The sequence below is a fragment of the Pinus tabuliformis genome, chromosome 5_2 (genome assembly GCF_031772625.1).
Source record: "Pinus tabuliformis cultivar Carrire ecotype Pingquan chromosome 5_2, CPIR1, whole genome shotgun sequence".
Classification (NCBI taxonomy): Eukaryota; Viridiplantae; Streptophyta; class Pinopsida; order Pinales; family Pinaceae; genus Pinus; species Pinus tabuliformis.
Genome location: NC_142306.1, coordinates 400785230 through 400805753, shown reverse-complemented (window position 1 = coordinate 400805753; position 20524 = coordinate 400785230).

Here is a 20524-nt window from a genome sequence, read left to right as displayed (position 1 = left end):
AACCCCATAAGGAGATAAGTTAAAAATACGAGTTGAAAAAATAATTTATTTTCCCCCTCTAAAATATGATGATGTAATCTAATCTTATTTTAATATTTCCACTATTATTTTATAATTTTCTTAGGAGGCCCATTTTAGACCTCAAAATTCCCCTAATGAGTTTCTACTCGTACCATAAATCATTTAGTATAGGTACAAGAAACTATTTACTATAATACTAATTCAGAAATTCTATTTGCTATCTGAAATGAAACAATCTAATGAAATATGAATAAGAGTATGCTTTCTACTGCTACTGTTTAATCTACACAACATTCAAATTCGAAAAATAACATTCACAACTCTATCTTATCAATTAAGCAACCTCTTTCTTATGAAGAATAAACCTAAGGCATATAAATTCCACACACACACAACTAAAACTTGAAATGTTAACAATCTTTAAAGCTCACACTTCTATGCTTATCTAATCACTCTTGCAACATTGGATTGATCCTCCAACTTATGATCTCAAACCACACATAGCTAGGCCTATAAGAAACAATTAATTTTCTACAAGAATGGGTAAGGAAATCTTCTGCAAAATAGAGTAAATAACTTCTATAGAAATGAAAGACAACAATAATTTAGAGCACACGATTACTGAATGGAATGCTAACTTAGAGCACACGATTACTGAATGGAATTCTAACTACAAAATAAAGAATAAGCTCACCGGGATGATGTTGGTGGACCCTTTCCAAAACCAATCAAAAACTTATAAGAACTTACAGATTACTGAGATAAAATACACAAGATCATAACAGCCATACTCACATTAGTCTTCAAAGAGTGAAATTACAAATTGTTCTTGAAGATATTTAATAGAATAACTAAAGATTACGTACACATACACAACATAAAATATCTGTCTCTATTACTCAATCAACTATCCATATGATGATCATGATCCCCTTCACCATCTTCAGGCCTTCTTTGAAAAGAGAAACAACCTGAGATGCAAAGAGATCGAATGCATATCTTTAAGAAGGTTTTCTTGGTCTTTACGTATGTGGTTTCATAAAAGTAACAACATATCATTATAATCTTAACATATCACTTAAAATATATAAAAAATTTCTTGGTAAAAAACCACATGCTTAATTTGATTAGTGCAGGTACGAGATCTCCAACAGTCATGGTACCAAAATTTTCTAGTACTCTATTACATGTACCAGATGAATGATTTGCGGTACGGGTACCAGAAGCAATTTGTGATGTAGATACCAGACATTGAATGAGTGCAGGTATGGACAACGATTGCATGGTACAAGACTACGCCATATGGAGTATTTGATAGAGGTTGGTCATCATCGAGATCCTTGTCTAATAAAATTCATCATAGTCTAATTAGATACTTAGAGCAACAAAATAATTATTCTAGTTGAATACTATTATTATAACACTATTATAGAGGAGCCATCTGAAGACAACTGAAGGGGTTTTTCTGAACCACAGGATGGCTAGGGCTTCTACATTCCTTGGCGTCGCCGTCACACTGCAGATCTGTGAAGGGGCGGTGATAGCAGAGAATCCCTGGAGGAAATCGCGCGCTGGATCAACCGAATCGAATACGCTGTCATGGATCTGGCTTTGCAGCGGATCAGACTACAAACCCTCTGCGACAAATCAGTCCCCGGAGGCTGATCGGTCTTCTCACAGGTCATGGATGAGCTCTCATTATCTGTTTAAGGGGTATTCTCACTGTAAACCGATTGCTCTTATTGTAACAGGTCACGGCATGGACGATGCAGCCCGCCATCGACCAGATCTGCAAACGAAAACACAATACTACCTTGATTTGGTGCTTTTAAATGCGTTTAAAGGCAAGGAAGAAGCGGACTGGCCGGATATGGCCGAGCGAGCAGGAGCCAAACAGAATGCTGCGCCCCCATTTCCCATTGGAATAACGAGGGGCGGCCCAGAACTGATACCCGAGATCTTTAGGGTGAATGGTCAACGGAAGGAACAACCGCGAGCCACTGGTCTTGAATCAAGCAGATCCTATGATATTTTTGTTATATGGCACGGACCCGCTGAGGCACACTCTGGATCTAATACGATTGAATCTGAAAAACCGATGACAGGAGGTGGAAAGCCTTTCTATACAGAGGAAAGACAAATAAACCCTAGATATGCCATTGATCCGCCAGATTTGGAAATCAAAACAGCAAATCGGGGCATGGATAAGGTTGATCCGTCAGACCTGAAGCAAATCTTTATCAGATCGATCCCCAGATCTACCATCGATCCGCCAGATCTGGCGATCAATCTAGTAAATCGGGGCCGGGATAAGGTAGATCCGTCAGATCTGAAGCAAATCTTTATCAGATCGATAGAAGGCAGACATTGCTGTGTACTGATTAGGGAAGGGATGCGTGTTCTGGAGTTAAAAAAGGAGATCCAGATCAAACTGGGAACTCCGGTAACATACCAAAATCTGTTATTTTCAGGACTCTGCATGCAGGACCAACACACACTCCAGCACTATGGAGTTGTTAAAGATTCAACTATCATCCTCAATCTGAGACTGCGAGGCGGGTGTAAAGGAACTAGCTCAAAAACTACAGGTTCCTTCCGCGATGCAGTCAAAGGAAAGGAACCATTGCAACACAGACCAGCACCCACATCAGAACTTCCAGGCCCCTACATTGTGGAACAGAAGCCAGAAGCACCTATGCTTACCGTATCGCTACCGGAGGTAACAGATCTATACTCAGATTTAATCCACAATGCTGTTATATGCAGATTTAATGGTTATTGGCCCAAAGCGGATGCACTGCATCAATGGGTTTTTACAACATGGTCATCTAAATGTGAAATATACCTATGCCCCAAGGGATTTTTCATAGTCAGATTTAGCACAGAACTGGAACGAGACAATATCATTAATCAGGGGCCTTGGTTTTGGGGCAGTGCTGGTCTCTTTATCACCCCCTGGTTCCCAGACTTTGATGCCAATACCATGGTAGTTTCAACGATGCCAGTTTGGGTAAGGCTGCATAATCTCCCATTGCATTTTTGGCACCGGAAAGCTTTAGCAGCCATTGGGAACTCCTTAGGAAAACATCTTAGAACAGATGAAGACAGAGCTATCCGGGGAATTTTCACATACGCCAGAATATGTGTAGAGGTGGATCTAAGTCAAGGACTCCCAGATCACATCACATTGAACTTTAATGATTCACTGTGGATGCAACAACTTGACTACGAGAACACGGCATTCAGATGCCGCAGCTGCTTGCAGACAGGGCACCTTCAATATGCATGTCCATTGGCTAGGAAGGAGCCAAAAGGGAACAAGAAACAACAGAAAAAACCCAAAGGTTGGCAGCATACCGAACCACTGGAGGAGGAGGCACTGAACACAGAACCCACAGACGTACAAGGGAGACAGGAAAAAACACAGGAAGAGAGCACCGAGGGGCCCAATTTGGAGCCAAATAGCTTGGTACGACAGCAAGAATTACAGCTGGAAATAAGCGGCGCCAAACGAGCACATAGCTCCGAAGGATCGGACTCTGATAAGGAACAACCAATGTACACAGAGGAAAACCAACTTGCTATTATTGTCCCCACTCCCAACACTGGAGTCTGGCACAAAGTAGAGAAGAAAAAAGGCAGGAAAATATAGGCCTGCTGGCACAACTTTCTTTGTTATTTCTGTTGCTTTCCTGTCATTACAGGAACAACCATCTGCTATTTTTTGTTTTTATTTCTGTTTGCTGCCTGTCATTATAGGAACAACCATTTGCATATGCTTCAAGCATCTACAAAATGTAATTTTATCAATATGAATAAAATTACGACTTTTTTCTACGGGAAAAAAAAAATAATTATTCTAGCTACTAAGAAATCATAAAATTATGATTAAAAAGTATTTATACCTCATGTACACTAGAAGGTCAACAAAGCATAGCTCAAGGTGTACTTAGAGTAATAATTGTGGCTTTTCAAGGCAAAAATAGGTGTAAGGGAGGCAAATTTGGAAGGTTTCAGGCGTCAAAATGCAGGCTCAACAGTTCATCATACCATTCCTCATTGGATGCCTTAATATCCCCTAGTCAATAGCTTGGATCTTGGCTATCACATAGTCCTTTCCAATATGCAGGTTATTTATCATCCAAACATACATACATACATACATACATATACACATACATACATACATACATATATATATATATATATATATATATATATATATATATATATATATATATATATATATATATATATATGTATATATATATAGATATATATGTATATATATATAGATATATATAGACAAGTGATCATAATCATCATGTTATTAAGTCTGGTATCCACGTACCCATTTTTTTTTCAATTAATATCAACATGCTGGAAGTAAATCTTATATCAGATAAATCATAACTTCAGTAAGTCGTCCACTATATAAATCATATCTAAATAAGCCATACATCAAATAAATTATAACTTTGATAATTCATGTACTAAATAAATCCTAATCAAGTAAACTATAAATCCGGTAAATCATACATCAAATACTTTAATCAACAAAACATAATCCATCAAGTGTTTATATAAGCAAGTTCATATGTCTAACTAAAATTTATCAATATTACATATCATTCATAGATGAAACAATATGGAAATACAATAAGGGCCTCAACATAGGTATCTATGTAGGTTAAAATGGGCTTTACAAATGGTCAAAAGGTGGGGGGTAGTCATGACATATAGTCTCTACATCCTCTAAGTAGAAAATCTGGGCTATACTGGTCATGCTGGATCTTAACCTGGTCCTCCAAGTGATGCCAGAGTTGTTGAACCATAAGGCCCAATATGTGTAATGGTTTTACTATTATGGATCCCGCATTCGAGACCACAATTCCATCCAATAAAGTTTGTGGGATTCATCATAAACATAGTGTTGTAGAACTGATACATGAAAAACATCATGGGTTTTATGCAAATGGGGTGGTAATACAAGACAATAGGCAACTGGTCCAATTTTCTTTTTGATTCTAAAACGTCCTCAAAATCGAGGTGACCACTTCGTCCCTTTCCTAAACTAGATGGTGCTTTTGTTTGGTCGGATACGAATAAAAACTTGGTCTCCCACTTCATAACTTTGATAAGTCCTATGTGCATTAACGTAATTCTTCTACCTACCTTGTGATTCCTTTAAAACCTATCGAATTTGTCTTACTTGTTGCTCCATTTCTTAAACCAATTCTATCCTAGCTATTATTCTTTCCTACAACCTTTCCCAACTCAATGTTGTCCTGCATGGCCTCCAATATAAAGCTTTTAAGGAGGCATCCCGATTGAACTGTAGCAATTGTTATTATAAGAAAAATATACTGTTGGCTTGAGGGGCTTGGCCCCAGGTTCAGAGTTAGCTATGATAACCAACAAAACTCTACACTACCAACCCTTTCGGCAACAACCCTCATATCGTAGGATGTAGTCTCACCCGAGGAAATATTGAGGGATGCTAGAACTAGGCTTATGCATCCAAAAGGCTATGTGATGTGGTTTAAGGCGCTTTCTACAGATTTAGTTTAGATTTGACCTTTGCAAACCCTTATTCACAAGACTTAGATGATTTCCAGTTAAAGAAAGGTATAAAATTTGTGTAACTATATAATAATGCATAAAACAACACCTAATAGTTGATCTAGATCTTTGCGAGTAATTAAGTTAAAATACAGACAATTATCATTCAGTTGTCTGTAAAAAAGGAAAATACACAGTGCATAAAAATAGACACAAATTTTCTTTGAATATCTTTCTTTTACTTCATATCTTATTTTACAACCTTTCCAGACCTTGCGCACACAACTGCAGGAGCCTGCACACTCAACTACGAACTTAACAAGGTCTTCGCACACTCAGCTGTAGGAGCCTTCCCCTTTGCCCAAAAACACAGAAATATCTACAACTTACAAACCCAAAACCATACCATAAGAAGTGATTAATCGATTTGCTTAGACTTGCTAAGACATCTCTTTATATATCCTTCACAATTACAATACCATGGTCTACAAACCATGGGTGGATCTCAAAACAATATCAAAAAATAAGGGGTTTTGACCTTCCTAAAACCCATTGACTCTTATCTAACCTACGCTACTTTCACTCCATTCCTCAAAATGTAGAGACTTGCAATATTTTAACAAATTTTGACCTAGGGAACCCCATCCCAATAGGCCCCCAACACAATTATGTGACTCGTCCTCGAGTCACTCCACTGGTACGCTCTGGATCTTTGCTTTTAGGCTGTTGAACGAAGAATTCACTGGGTGAAGCGCCTCCGTGCATTGAACAACTACCTATCACACTCCTTCCACCAACTTTTCTTTAGTTGTCCCATCTGTTGCCAAGCCGATGGTTCACTGCGTCTACTGCATGATCTTAGGTGTGCCTTCCATGATCTGTGAGAGATGTCCTGCTTTTTCCTCCCATGGCTGCATTCGTGCAGTGAGGATCTGCATCTTCTTTCACAAATCCTTGATATGTCCTTGTAGGGATGTCCCCTCTTTCAATCGGGCAAACCATTGCATAGGGGCTAGGGTGTATGCCGTTGCCTTTATCTCATCATACTATAGATGCTTATCTTGAATGGAAACTTCGATCTTCTTCACCTGCAGGTCCTCCTACAGTGAAGCCCATAATTCTAGAACTTGATCAAACAAATGGCTACGCACCTTTACTACAACATCGAGCTTTTCCTTGTCTTTTCTTATGGCAACCTCACACTACTCCCTGATCTCTAGTGGTGTGGTGAGATGCAACTTTAGTTGAAGCTTAGTAATTTGGAGTTGCAAATCGAAACAAACTCTATCCACCTATGCCTTTGCTTCTCTGAATGCATCTGCTAGCTGCTGCACCTTATCTTCAGAAGTGACCTTCGACTGAATCTAGAGCTTGGGGAGCTTACTGCATAATTTAGAAATGGCCTACTCCAGCTACGCTTGTCTTGTAGCTGCCGCATCACGGTCTTGGAGAGCTCTGTGATTTTCATCGCACATTTGTTGACTGGTGATCTGAGCATCCTTGATCACCACGAGAGCCCGTTTCTCTCGCACCTTAATCTCATATGCTACACCCTGGTGTATCTCATGCAGTGTGGATAGGGGGATCACCATGAGGTTAATACTTATGTCTTTGGGCAGATGCGCACTCTCCCGTTCTGCGACCTCCTTCAAATATAAGGATCCATTAGGCAGGTTCACAACATGGAGATTTGAGGTGAGGAATGACTACACACTACCTGATGTCATTGGCTTTATGCTTGCTTGAGACCATCTCGCTTGATCCATGCTCGCTTGAACCTGGCTCACCTGAACCTGCAACTTTGTGAGGCCTACTTGTGCCTTTGACAAAACAGACTGGTATTGATCTTTAATATGGCCCCAAATTTCTTCTGCTGCAGTCTGAATAGTGTCACTAATCTCATCAAGGCCCCCCTCAGTGAGGACCATGGCCTCTGCACCAGCAATCTTATCATACTTATGCTTCTTGAATGTACCTCCCGCACCTGACTTTTGTCACCTTTTAAGAATAAAAGGGGAACCAACGTTATCTTGGTCGAAAAAGAGGTCTTCAGTACCCTGATCTAGTTCTTCGGTATGCGGTTCTTCATCATGCACGCCCTCTGGTTCCTGCACGGTATTTTTCTCTAGATCGATGGTCACCTTCTTCTTTTCCTTCTGTGCTAGTTTACTAGTGCCTGCTGCGCCTTCGACACTAGTCCCCATGATACCTTTGACAACATCCATGGGAAGAAGCTAGTTAGCCGGCCATTTAACGACTAACTGTGCAATATCATCTTCAGTGACCAAAAAAACAACATTGTTCATTTCCTCGTCATATCGCGCCTCATGCAGGTGTAGACATAATAGAAATCGACCTTAAAATCTGCAATGCGCCGATATTATTTGAACATAGTGGGTGACAACTGTGGCTTCTAGTTAATCACCATACACAATTCTGATTAAAAAAGTACCCATAACATTTTGTTTTCAATGAAACGGTCAGGGTCCTTCGTTTCCCACAGCGAGGTAAATTTTGCAGCCTCACACAAGTCCGGATCCATCGTTCGGAACTGGGAACCTTCCGACATCCTCCAAGCTATCAGTGTGATCAATAACAGTAGCCATGCGTAGTGGAACACTTTTCCTTCCTCCTGGGCTTCTCGACAATCATCTAGGAATTCTTGGTAGAGTTAATTTGCCCAATTGAATTGGACCCTCTAGCTGCACCACGCAGCTAAGGATACCACTGGTGCCGATACTTCATCGGCATGACACTTCCTCATAATTTTTCCTACCAAGATCTGTGCAGCAAATTGTACAACTTTATCTAATATAGAGATAATGGGGTATCCTCGCAACTTCTTCACCAACCCAAAGTTGCTCTTCATCTGATCTGCGAGATTTTTCTCCTATGACTTTCCCACAAAAGCGTCTGTGGGGTTCACACCCTGATATGGTAGCATTGTGATTCTGTGGACCAGCATATCATCAATTGGGATGGGCCCTCCCAGCTAGAGGCACCCATCATGAAACAACGACAACAACTGGCGCACACAAATGGTATTGATAATGTTGCGGCTAAAATGGGGGACATACAACATGTTGAGAAACCCTACGCGCTCAATACCAGTCACCCACTTCATTGGTTCAAGCCTTGTGATGCTCGCCTCCTCATAGTAGACCGATTTCAGGTATTTATTGGGTTCTAATTGCGGAAATTTCTCATGGTCACCCAAATCCCAGTCCTCCATCTTCAAAAATGGTACCTAGGCCAACAAGTCACCCTCAATAGGTACTTCCTCTAGCAACAAAGGTGTGAATACCTTGAATTTCAATGAGTCAAGGTCCTTAGTTACTTTAGCAGTTGATTTCCTTGGGGGTATATACAACAAGAGCTGAGAAATTGGCTCTGTGCCCTCTTCACTGATATTTTCAATCCCCATAGTCATCTCTTCTTCATCTAGGTCCTGGGGTTCCATAGGCTGCTTGTTCTTATCCATACGACCCTTATGTCTGTGATCAGTTGGGAATTTGCGCGAAGATTTCCAAATTGGGGCTTGCAGTGGCTTTTTCTGCTTGTTCTCTCCTGCTGCAGAGGCAGTAGGTTTTGGCCTCGACAACCTGGGTGCTGTAGCAGGGACTGGCAGTGTTGAATTCATGATATTTCCTACCCCTCTTCAGGAATTCTTAATCAAATTATTCCCAACTCAGATAACCGGACATACATCAATTCATTTGGCTCTTGAAGCGCAACAACACATGACAAATTTTGAAGAAACAAAGTGGCCAAGTGCAGAGTAGGGTGCAATATTTATAACTTGATTTGAATTCAAACTATCCATTCCCCCATAAATATTGCTCATAAATGTGATTTTGGTGGTATATCTTCCTATATTTGTGCCCTAATTCACTTACCCCGCTCCTTGCTACAAAGGCTACCTCATTGCAACTCCCATCTGCACGTTCCTTCAACACATCACACAACCTTCCTTCTTCGACAAATTTTTTCCTTGGCAACGTAGTTTATAGTTGTGTTCTTTCTTTCAACTTCCAGAAGCGCTAAGACTTTCATGCATCCATGTAGTCATTGCATAGGGGCGGGATCATCCCTATAAGCCTTCAACCTACTACCATTAATCTCACCCAAGAATATTTCCCCATTCAGCTTCACGAGTTGAACTGCGCCACCATCCAAAATGTCCTTAATTATACGGTCCTAGCTAGTGCATCTGAAACTTCCCTGGAAACTTGGTAAACTTGCTGTCATACATTAGTACCAAATTGGCAATTTTGAAGGTGCACAACTTGATGTGTAGATCATTCCATGCCTCTTCTCTAGATTTTTGTACCTGCAGATGAAATCTGGCCAAAAATTGGTCTTCCTTCAATGCTAGCAACTGCGCAAGGCATTCCTCCATTATGTCACGTTCTTCCATCTCGCTCGTTGCTGTGATTCTTAGGCTCGGCACTATGTACTCCATTGACATTACTACTTCTTGTATGTCAACCAGTCAAAAGGGTGTTTGCCTAGTAAATTTCTTACAAGTAGTCCTATAGGCCCATAAAACTGCTGCTATGTGCACATCCCAATCATTCCTATTAACATTGCATACCTTTGTGAGGGCATTCTCCAATATCTTGTTGAAATCTTCCATAGTGCCATTCACTTGGGGGTGATATGGCATACTATTTTGATGGTACATATGGAACTCCTCTGTCAAAGCTACAATTGTCTCATTCAGGAAGTGTGTCCCTCTGTCACTCATCATAACTTTTAGGCATCCAAACATTGACAGAATAAACTCAAATATGAAATTCGCAACAGTGTCTGCATTACAATCCTTCACAAGCTATGCCCTGGCCCATCTGGTTAAGTATTCCATCACATTGATAATATAACATGCTCCCATCTTTTTCCATGGTGGTTGAATAGGTCCAACGAAGTCAATTTCCCACTTACCAAATTCTTGTAATGTGACCTATGGATTTAATGGAAGTTCATCCCTTCGTGACGGTCTCCTGGTCCTTTGATACACACTACAGTATTCCTTGGAATATTTATGTATTGTTGGCCACCATAGTATGGCGCATGGGATCTCTACACAGTAGCCTTACCTACATAGTGTCCTCCAGTGATGCCACCATGTGCTTCAACTAGAATACTGTGTCTCTCATATTCAGGCACATATCAATGTAGAACTTCATCTGAGCCCATCTTATATAGTTGTCCTACAATCACAGAAAAATCGGCAGCCCTGACAACTAGTTCCTTCTTTTGTTGTGTCGTATAACCTTCAGGAGCTATGCCAGTAGATAGAAACTGAATGATGTCAGCAAAATGCTCGTCCGCAACCCTGACAATAAAGAGCTGCGCGTCAGGTAATCCTTCCTCAATATTGGTAGGCTCTTTGCCATTTTCTATCTGCGATAGGTGGTCTAGTCCAAAATTCAATCTCCCGGGCTTCACTATGACTTCAAAATCATATTCTTGAAAAAGGAGCAACCACCTACAGATTCTCTCCCCCCCCCCCCCCACCCCCCCACCAACACAAGCTTATTAACTAGGTACTTCAAAGTAGAATGGTTCGTGTACATCTTAAAGTGCACACCTAGTAGATAATTCCTAAACTTATGGAGTGCATACACCATGGCCAAACCTTCACACTTTGTGGTTGAGTAGCTCCTTTCACCCTTAGATAGTTTTGATTGGTGAAGGAAATTGGGTGATCAATATCTCCTTCCCCTGGTTGTGTTAAGATGGATCCACATGCACATGAAATTCCTTCTTCCAATTGGGGAATACTAGGATTGGCACCGTAACCATCTTCTCCTTTAGAGTATCCAAGCTTTTCTGAAAATCGTCATCCCAACAAAACATAACATCCTTCTTTAACAACTTCTCCATGGGTGCATTTATCTACACATAGGCTTTAATAAACTTTCTATAAAACCCAGTATGACCCATTGTCGTGTGTAGTTTCTTTACGTTCCTAGGGGACTCCAAAATGATAATGACAATGATATTATCATGGTCTACCATCAATCACTGCTTACAGGCAACATGGCCTACCAATATTCCATAAGGTACACAAAAAATGAATTTATTCAAGTTCATAGAGATTTGGTACTTCCTACAGGTATCTAACATCAGACACAAAATAGAAACATGCTTCTTTACTAGCTCGAACATTGTTCAATCATCAAAGTAAAGCTCCAAAAACTCATGAATGATCTCCTTGAATGCCACAACAACCACCCTAGAGAAAATTGCAAGGGAATTTTTTTGTCTGAAGGGAATAACTGTATATTGGAACGACCCCCATTCTATAGCGAAGGTAGTCTTTCTTCTATCCTCAAGTGCGATCTTAATTTGGTAGTATCCCGAGAATCCATCCGTAAATAAGTAAGCTTCCCGTCCGCCAACATTATCGAGAAATTCATCTATAAATGAAGTAGGGAATGGATCATGGACACATGCATCATTTAGATTCCGCAGATCCATGCAAATCCTAATATCGCCCTTTGTCTTCTTCTCTTGGACCACCATAGGACTCATCCATACAAATTCCTCTACAGGTTGGATTATTCCGGCTGCAAGAATTTTATCAAGTTCCTCTCGTAACTTTTATTTGTATTTGGGGTTAAATCGATATAGGTGCTACTTAACGAGCTTCATATCAGGTTTTATATTGATCTTCATTACCCCCAATTCTCCTACTATCCCCGTCGAGTCAGAAAACATGGTTGGAAATAAGTGCTGATATTCATGTATCAATTCAACTACCTTATCCACTGTATCTTCATCCCAATAGTCACCAATGTTTGCAAATTTTGGTTCTTCCTTTGATCCAATGCTTACTTTCTTTGTGCACATCGATTGCTAAATATTAGGGATCTCCACACTAGGTCCCTCAACTTCGTGCTGTCCTTTTGATTCAGGGATATTAATATTCCTCGGATCCTCATCAAATTCTTCCATTGTAACATTATAACATTCTAAATCATGCTGTAGCTGCGTACTCTAGTCAGGATGTACCCACGTGATAGGTTTGACGGGTGTTCAGAAGATTGCTTCCTTAGTCTCCTGAAGTGATTCATCAATGTATGTAAACCCATCTTCAAAATTGAATGTGAGCAAGAAAAATTCTTTCATCTCATCCCAGCCAATGGTCTCTTGTTGCAACTATGTTTCTAAATACCAGTTCTTCGAGATAACATCCAGAGTATGAACAAAGATATGCACCCACTCAGGTTAAGGTATTTCACCCATGCCTTAGTCCACCACGCCAAATGTTCACACGGATCATCCTTCCCCATGTATTTTTCAGTGAGTTGGGTGTTTGCATAGCCAAATCGTAATCGCATCATTCGACGATATTCCTTCCAATCAACAAAGTTATACCTGTGCATACCCCACCATCTTGCAAGCATAGCTCTTAACGCTAGATCCAAGCCCTGGAACCAATGTTCCTCTAATACATCCCTTTCAATATGTTCAATAAATATATTGACATCACCCAAATCATCATAATAAGGTATCTTATGTACCTCAGTAGGTACACATTGTAGCGATTTTGTAAGTTGATTACATCATAGCGTAGAGACCTCATGCAATCGATTCTACTAGTTTTCTAACTCTTCATCCAAGTGGTAGGAGTTGTCCTTCTCCCAGCTAGTCCTTCCATCTGCAGTAGGATTGATCCAATCTTCATTTCACGCAATTAAATTATAGATGTGCTCAATGTCATCATCTTCATAATAATCACAATTCGGTTCTGTGTATCGCGAACCTTCAGTTGGATCCAACAGGACAATTACTCGAAGTTTGTTCTTCTCAAATACCATGCTTCGCTTCTTTAAGTTGATTATTGCATTCATGTCAAAGCCTAATCAATCCTGAGCAATGTTGGGTATGGATTACTATCATCAATGATCTCAATAACTTCGAAATCAACCACTTTCATTCCACCTTCAATATCTATAGGTACTCCATGCAATCGCCCCATTGGAATTATCTTCTATCGATTTTCCATTCGTAGCTGAATTGACGACCATTGCAACTTAGGCTTTCCCATATGTTCCCAAGTTTGCTTTAACAATACATTATCATTAGAGACCAAGTCTAGGATTACCTGATCCATTTTGATATCACTAATATGCGCAGTCAACTACATCTCCCTGGTGGTTCTTTTCTTGCTTTGGTTTACCTTATTGACTACGTGTTGTATCGGTAATGACTTATCCTTGCTGGTGCAGTTATATATCAAGTCTTGCAGTCCCTCTATTACCTTCTGATCCCGTAATAACTTCATACAAGTCTGCAAAAATGATTTCAACACTGTGGGATCTGACTCTTGGGTTCCAGTAGCATCTTCAGGTTTTTCCTTTCGTGAGGTTATCAACATCAGGTTCTGAGATGTAGAAGCACTTGGACTCATAAAATTCTTCCTTACCTCCATGAATGTCTCTTTTTCCTTATGTAAATCAAACCCAACATTCTTCTCACCAACTTTTTGGAACCATGACTCCGATTCTGCTTGTTTTCCTTCAACTTTGTCTTCACCAGTGGCTACACTGCTTTGCGTGACTATTTTTACACTGGGATCATCTTCAAGTGTCTTATATCTCATCATTTAGATATTCTGCATTGGCTGTTGGGTATTCTTCTCCTGCATCTTCGCTATTAAGATCGAGAAATATTCTATAACATGATCAAATTGATGACATGATCCAGGTGGATATTGGTGGCCACCCGCCAAGTCCACTTGGACCCCCACCATTGTTTCTTTCGGCTTTTCAGTTTCCTTAATTGTAGCAAAGTTTACTATTTTTAGTAGTTTTTCGGGTCCTGAACTTCCAAAGCCCTTTTGAGGCACTAAACGATGTTTTTTCGGGAAAATTGGGAGCAACATGGGTCCATGGATATTAGCCTCACTCTCACATTTAAAACAATTCTATGTCCAAATAATTAAATTAATTAAAATCAAGAAATTTGGATTTAATCCTACCTTTCTAGATTGAGTTAGTTCCTCATGGTTAGGAGTCAGTTTAGGCTTAGTTGGTTAAGAGATTCTCTCCAACTAATTAGGCTCCTAAATTAGTGTGTAAGTTGAGAAGTTGTCTCAATCAAGTGAGTCTAAGATAGATGCACTATCTTAAGATCACTTACTCATGTATTTAAATGTATTATTAAATTATTTGAATAATGTGAATTACATGAGCATGAGAGACCACATGATGGCTCTCTGCGTTTTCCACCAGTTTAATTTTTGTGTGTTAATTTGCTGTGCATATGGTTATATGGCTTTGTGATTCTTCTTCATGTGGTATCAGAGCTACGGCTAAAAAATTTGCAGTGTGTGTGCACTGTTGGGTGATTGCAAGTTGCGTGGACATATCTATTTTTGAGGTTGCAACATTGTGTGGCTGCGTGCACCTGTGTGAAAGGACCTATGCACCAGAGCGTTGTTGTTGAGGAGATTTGTATCTTTCGACATGGAAAACGAAATTGCTGAGGAAAATTGAAGGCAAAGAAAGGTTAGAGGTTGCAAGGGAAAAGCCACGCGGGGAGGTCACAATCTCAAAGAAATCACTGTAGCTCCCTCATTGAAGTTTTATCAGAGCGCTGGTGATGGTGGTTATCACGGAAGCTGGAAATTGGTCACCGCCTTTATGAATGTTATTGAATCTGAGAAAGGAGAAGAATCAAACATGATTTGGATTAGGAATGCATAGAGTAAAGTGTTGCGTTAACACTGTGTGTAACCCTGAAACTAAAGAAGGTCTGCGAGAATTGATGCTGGCACCTCTCCTGAACCGTGCGTGACCCGTCCTGCTCAACAAGGACACCAATTTTTTTAGCTTCTTCACTGCTACATCAGTAATGGCGCAGCAATCCACATCCATAACATCACGAGGATTGCTGCTATAACTCTCTTTCTGCTGCTGCTGAGCCAGGAGCCTGATGAGGCGGTCCATGCTCTTGAGGCCCACCAAGGTGGCCTCCTTCAAGTCTTCTTGCTATACAATGCATGGCAGCTATTGAGGCTTCTGCACATATAGCCATATGGGTTTCTTCACCAATTGGAGAGTGTTTACAGAGCATCTCGCGGCTCCCAGATCCGTGCAATTTTGAAATGGGAGGGACTTGAGGATTTTCTGTTTTTCGTATTTCAGTTTTTGCCATCCATGGCGGTAGAGATGTTGGACTCTGTTTTAGCTTTCTTGTGGATTCTTTATTTGAGTCCCCAGCTTCAATTTTGCATTACTTATACCTGAAAAAATTACTTCAGCCACATGCTGTAGATAGAAGTCACACAAATAGTGCCATCACCTGACATCAAACATCATCTGCGTCACTGCCACCTATGTTATTGTCAATGGAAAAGTTAGTGACATCTCCATCTATCATCTTTTCTCTCTCTAAGATGAATTCTCCTTCTTTGTGCTTTTGACTCTTCTCATAGGAAATCTCATATTTCCAGCCGACATTCTGCCCACAACAATTGCAATAGATATCAGCTACTATATGCAATCTGGTTGTCATCAATCTCTCCTCTAGAGGTCCAGCGTGTACATTCATACTTGGACATAAGTTCCTTAAACAGTGCCAAATGGCTACCACAATACTTGTAGCTGTAAGACCTTCCATCTAACTTTACCAGGTAAAGCTGGCCTGTGTTAATCTCCAAGTCGTTTTCCTTGTATATCTCTTAGCCTCAAGGAAATGTTTGTTATAAGTTCTGCTCAGATAAAATAGATGAGCACAAGACTCTGGATTCATCGGCTAATGTGATGAGACTTCACATCCTCTTTCTGGATTTAGCACTTCCAGAAGAAAATTGAGGCCAGCCTAGTTCGATACAAATACAAGAGTCAGATTAAGAGGAACCTCGAACGTCTTCCCTGGAATTCACACACAAAGACTTGGACAGAAGTAGCAGTACAAGGAAGCGTAGCATTCAGTCATAGGACATTTAGCATAACGCGTAGTCTAATGTGACAATGAGCAGGGGGTCCCATTGGAGTGCTTACTGATGTGTATACATATGGCCGAAGAAAAGGAAAATAATCCAACTCAGTTTGATTTCTTTTCGTATTCTAGATGAACAATCATCTAAGTTTTTTCTCCCATTCTTGAAGGCATCAGAATTGAGAATGGGTCGCTTCATAGTTTCAACCCACCATTCGGTAATGGTGCGTATGAACTTTTAAAATTTTTACTATTTGTTTTAAATCAGATGCATGTGTTTAAATCAAAATCCAAAATTTATTCACCTTTCTTAGAAGTAACTTTATATCACTTTTCAAGTGATTTCATAAAGAGATTTTTTGTTTGAAAAGTTACGTAAGGAGGAGTTATTTTGAAATTTTGAGCATTATTTATGTAATGGAGAGATAAGGTGTATAAATTTTATGTTGGGAGTGATGGAAGTAAAGTGAATCTTTTGTAACGGAGGGAGTGATAAGTGAATTTGTTTGAGAGAAAGTCGTTGTTTTAATTCAAAGTAATATTTTACTTTGAGAGAGATTGAGTTAGTACAGGCAGTTTCGAAGACAATTTGCTTCGAAAGTTTGCAAGTGTGACACTCTCATTAAGAAGTTTACATGACAAAGTTGTGACATTGAAGAATGATGTACTCCAGTAATTAATAAAATCATAATTTTTGTGGTGCTTGTGTCCTAGATCCGCCCGAAATTGAATAAGGGGATCTTAGGTACACCATGTGTAATGAATGCATGTGCATGACTTGTGTTCATATTATCAAAACGCTCTCTTTGTATTATGCTTAAAAAACTACATGCACATAAGCAAGCTTAAGTATAAGAACACTTAATCAAGCTCCTGTAATCAAGCTTAAGTACACAAGCACAAAGCGTCACATCATCAACTTGATAAGATGATCTTCCAAGCAAGCATGTTTCACATCATGTAATCAAAGCAATCAAGTTAAGGATGCTACAAAATCAAGCATTTCAAGCCAAGACAACATCAACATCGTCAACACTTTTTGTATCACTTGTAGATAAACATTTTTTAACTGAATTGTAAGGGTGCATTCTCGGTTGAAACCGACACCCACTCTTTGAATTGATAGGGAATCAATTAAACCGAGTGAATCCATTGTTTTTTAACTAAGTCTTCAACTGAGTCATCAAGATTGAACTTGTCATTTGTATCTTGGGTGCATTTTCAACAGTGTTCGACACCCTTTCCTTTTTTCACAAATCATCACATTCAGTGAGTACATTCAAGAAATCACAAGTGTCAGTAATCAATCAAGCAAGTTTAAGTGAGCGTGTCAAAATCAAGTGCGATAGTTCAAAGCACGATATCTATAACAAACGAGCCAGTGTGAAGTTGATTGAAGCATTCACAAAGTGTCAGTGAAGCATTCAAGCAAAGCAATCGTCATCAAGTGAGCGTGAAATCAAGAGTTCAAGAAAACAAGTTATAAAACTCTAGCAAGTGTTTACAACATCAACAATAAGCAACAGTACCAGCAAGCTTGAATTCAAAGTGAGCAAGCTAACATGGCAACACACATTCAACTGTCCCAAATTCTTACCAATTTGATTTTATCATCAACTGGCGACATGGTGAACATCAACAAAACAACTCTTGCTGACATTCAAGTGCATATTCAACATGCACATGAAACGATTGAGTTCCTTCAACTGGAGTCGTAACTATAGAGAAATGAGTTGCAAGAGAAGCGTGTTGCTTCCAAGTCTTTGACCAATCCAGAGACAACTGATCATTCGACTTCATTCATCCAACCAGCTTCAAGTGTTGAAGTTGTTCTAGTTCAACTTTCTTCCAAACCCATCATCAAGGCATGGGAAGAAATTAAAAGTAATCAAAATCGATGCGGCTTAGGATATGTGAAAGATAATGACAACTTACATATCCCTAATTATTCAAAGCCCATTTAGTTCGTCTGTGCCATATTACTTGAAGAAATCACCTCAACAAGTTCTCAGCAAGTTGCAGACCGACGTCAATGCACACAAACTGAAGTTGCAGACAAACAAAAATGCACACAAACTCAAGTTGCAGAGAAACCAAAATGTTCTCATTTTCAAAGAACCGGTCATTTGGAAAATCAATGTTTTGATCTCCATCCTTGTCACCATTATAGCAAGCAGAATCATTCATCAGAGAAATGCTGCAAACAAGACCAACCTGCTAGATTAAAGATCGATTATTCATGGATTGATCCCTAGGAATGGTCATCCATAGCCAAAAGATTGTATAAGTTTTACAATCGGATTCACTCACACATATTACAACCAACAGTCAAAATGAAGATGGTACTCTCGTGCAGTTGAACGGGGGAGTACAACAATGAAACTCTCCTACACTTGAAGGGGGGGAGTTCAGATATCAAATGCAGATGATTGTCTCTCCTTTAAGTTGACAAAGGAGGGAAAATGTCAATGAAATTGACAAGTGGTTGTCAAACTGAAAGTCTCGACAACATCAACGAAGCAGCCAATGGGCATCTTCATCAACCAGTGGGCGATCATCATAAGCAAATACGCTAGTGGGCGTTCATCAAATTATGCCAGTGGACACCAGATGTTGTTTTCAAGCAAAGGAAAATTGGATCCTTTTGTGGCTTGGAACATGATGGAGTTGTCAAGCAACATTCAGAGATGAATCAGTCATGCAACTGAATCATGGTCTCTTCATATTGTAGTTTCTTCAACATCCAACTTTGGTGGTTTTTCAAGAAAATGTTTTTTTAGGATCAACAATTTCAGCATGACAACTTGGAAGATGGTTCCTGGTTCTTAATTCAGACTTATCATTGAGGGGGGGAATGTTAGCCTCACTCTCACATTTAAAGCAATTCTAAGTCCAAATAATTAAATTAATTAAAATCAAGAAAGTTGGATTTAATCCTACATTTCTAGATTGAGTTAGTTCCTCATGGTTAGAAGTCAGTTTAGGCTTAGTTGGTTGAGAGATTCTCTACAACTAATTAGGCTCCTAAATTAGTGTGTAAGTTGAGAAATTGTCTCAACCAATTGAGTCTAAGATAGACACACTATCTTAAGACCACTTACTCATGTATTTAAATGTATTATTAAATTATTTGAATAATGTGAATTACATGAGCATGAGAGACCACATGATGGCTCTCTGCCTTTTCTGCTAGTTTAATTTTTGTATGTTAATTTGCTGTGCATATGGTTATATGGCTTTGTGATTCTTCTTCAATGGAACGATGTTTCTCTTCCCAAAGTTGGATTTCTCAGATAGATCTTTCTAACGAGATATTGTGCGCGTCAAACGAAGATCGTATGCCAAAGTTACGACCCTGGGAAGTTGGTGTACCAATTTACCCAAACGGGGCCCACAGTTTGGCGTTTCATCTTCTAGGGTTAGGTTTTTGGATATTTAGGGGTTTCCATTGTTTCTCAACAATAAATAGGCCTTCGAGCCTCATTGTAGAATAGTTCAGAGGCATGTAGCCACCACATCTCTTCTTAGAGATAAGCTACCATCGTCCTAGCTCGTTTATTTCCATTTATGTTTGTAAGCATATTTCAGTATTTTACATTAATGAAATGAAGTATTATTTCCGCTGCATCTCTGTGTTTATGGTTATATCTGTAATTTGTTGCGTTCCTATTTAAATCTAGATCAGTGGTATTAGAGCGGTCTGCTTTTTCTCTATTTTTCTTTTCATGTCCCCAACGAGGTTGGGATATAAGGAGTTATGGCTTTAACTTGTCAAACCTTTGCAAGACCAGCCTCGCAAATCTCGACGGCCTCCCATGGTAGATGAAAAGAAAGATGAGGGGGCAGGAGATCCTATCAAAATCTTGCTCGAAGAAGCCCTCGAGCGACAAAGGAACGCGATGATGGACAACTTTGCTTAGATCCTTCAGCGGCTACCCAGGGGCGACGCATCATCTTCCAACAGCTACTCTGGAAACGCCACACCGTT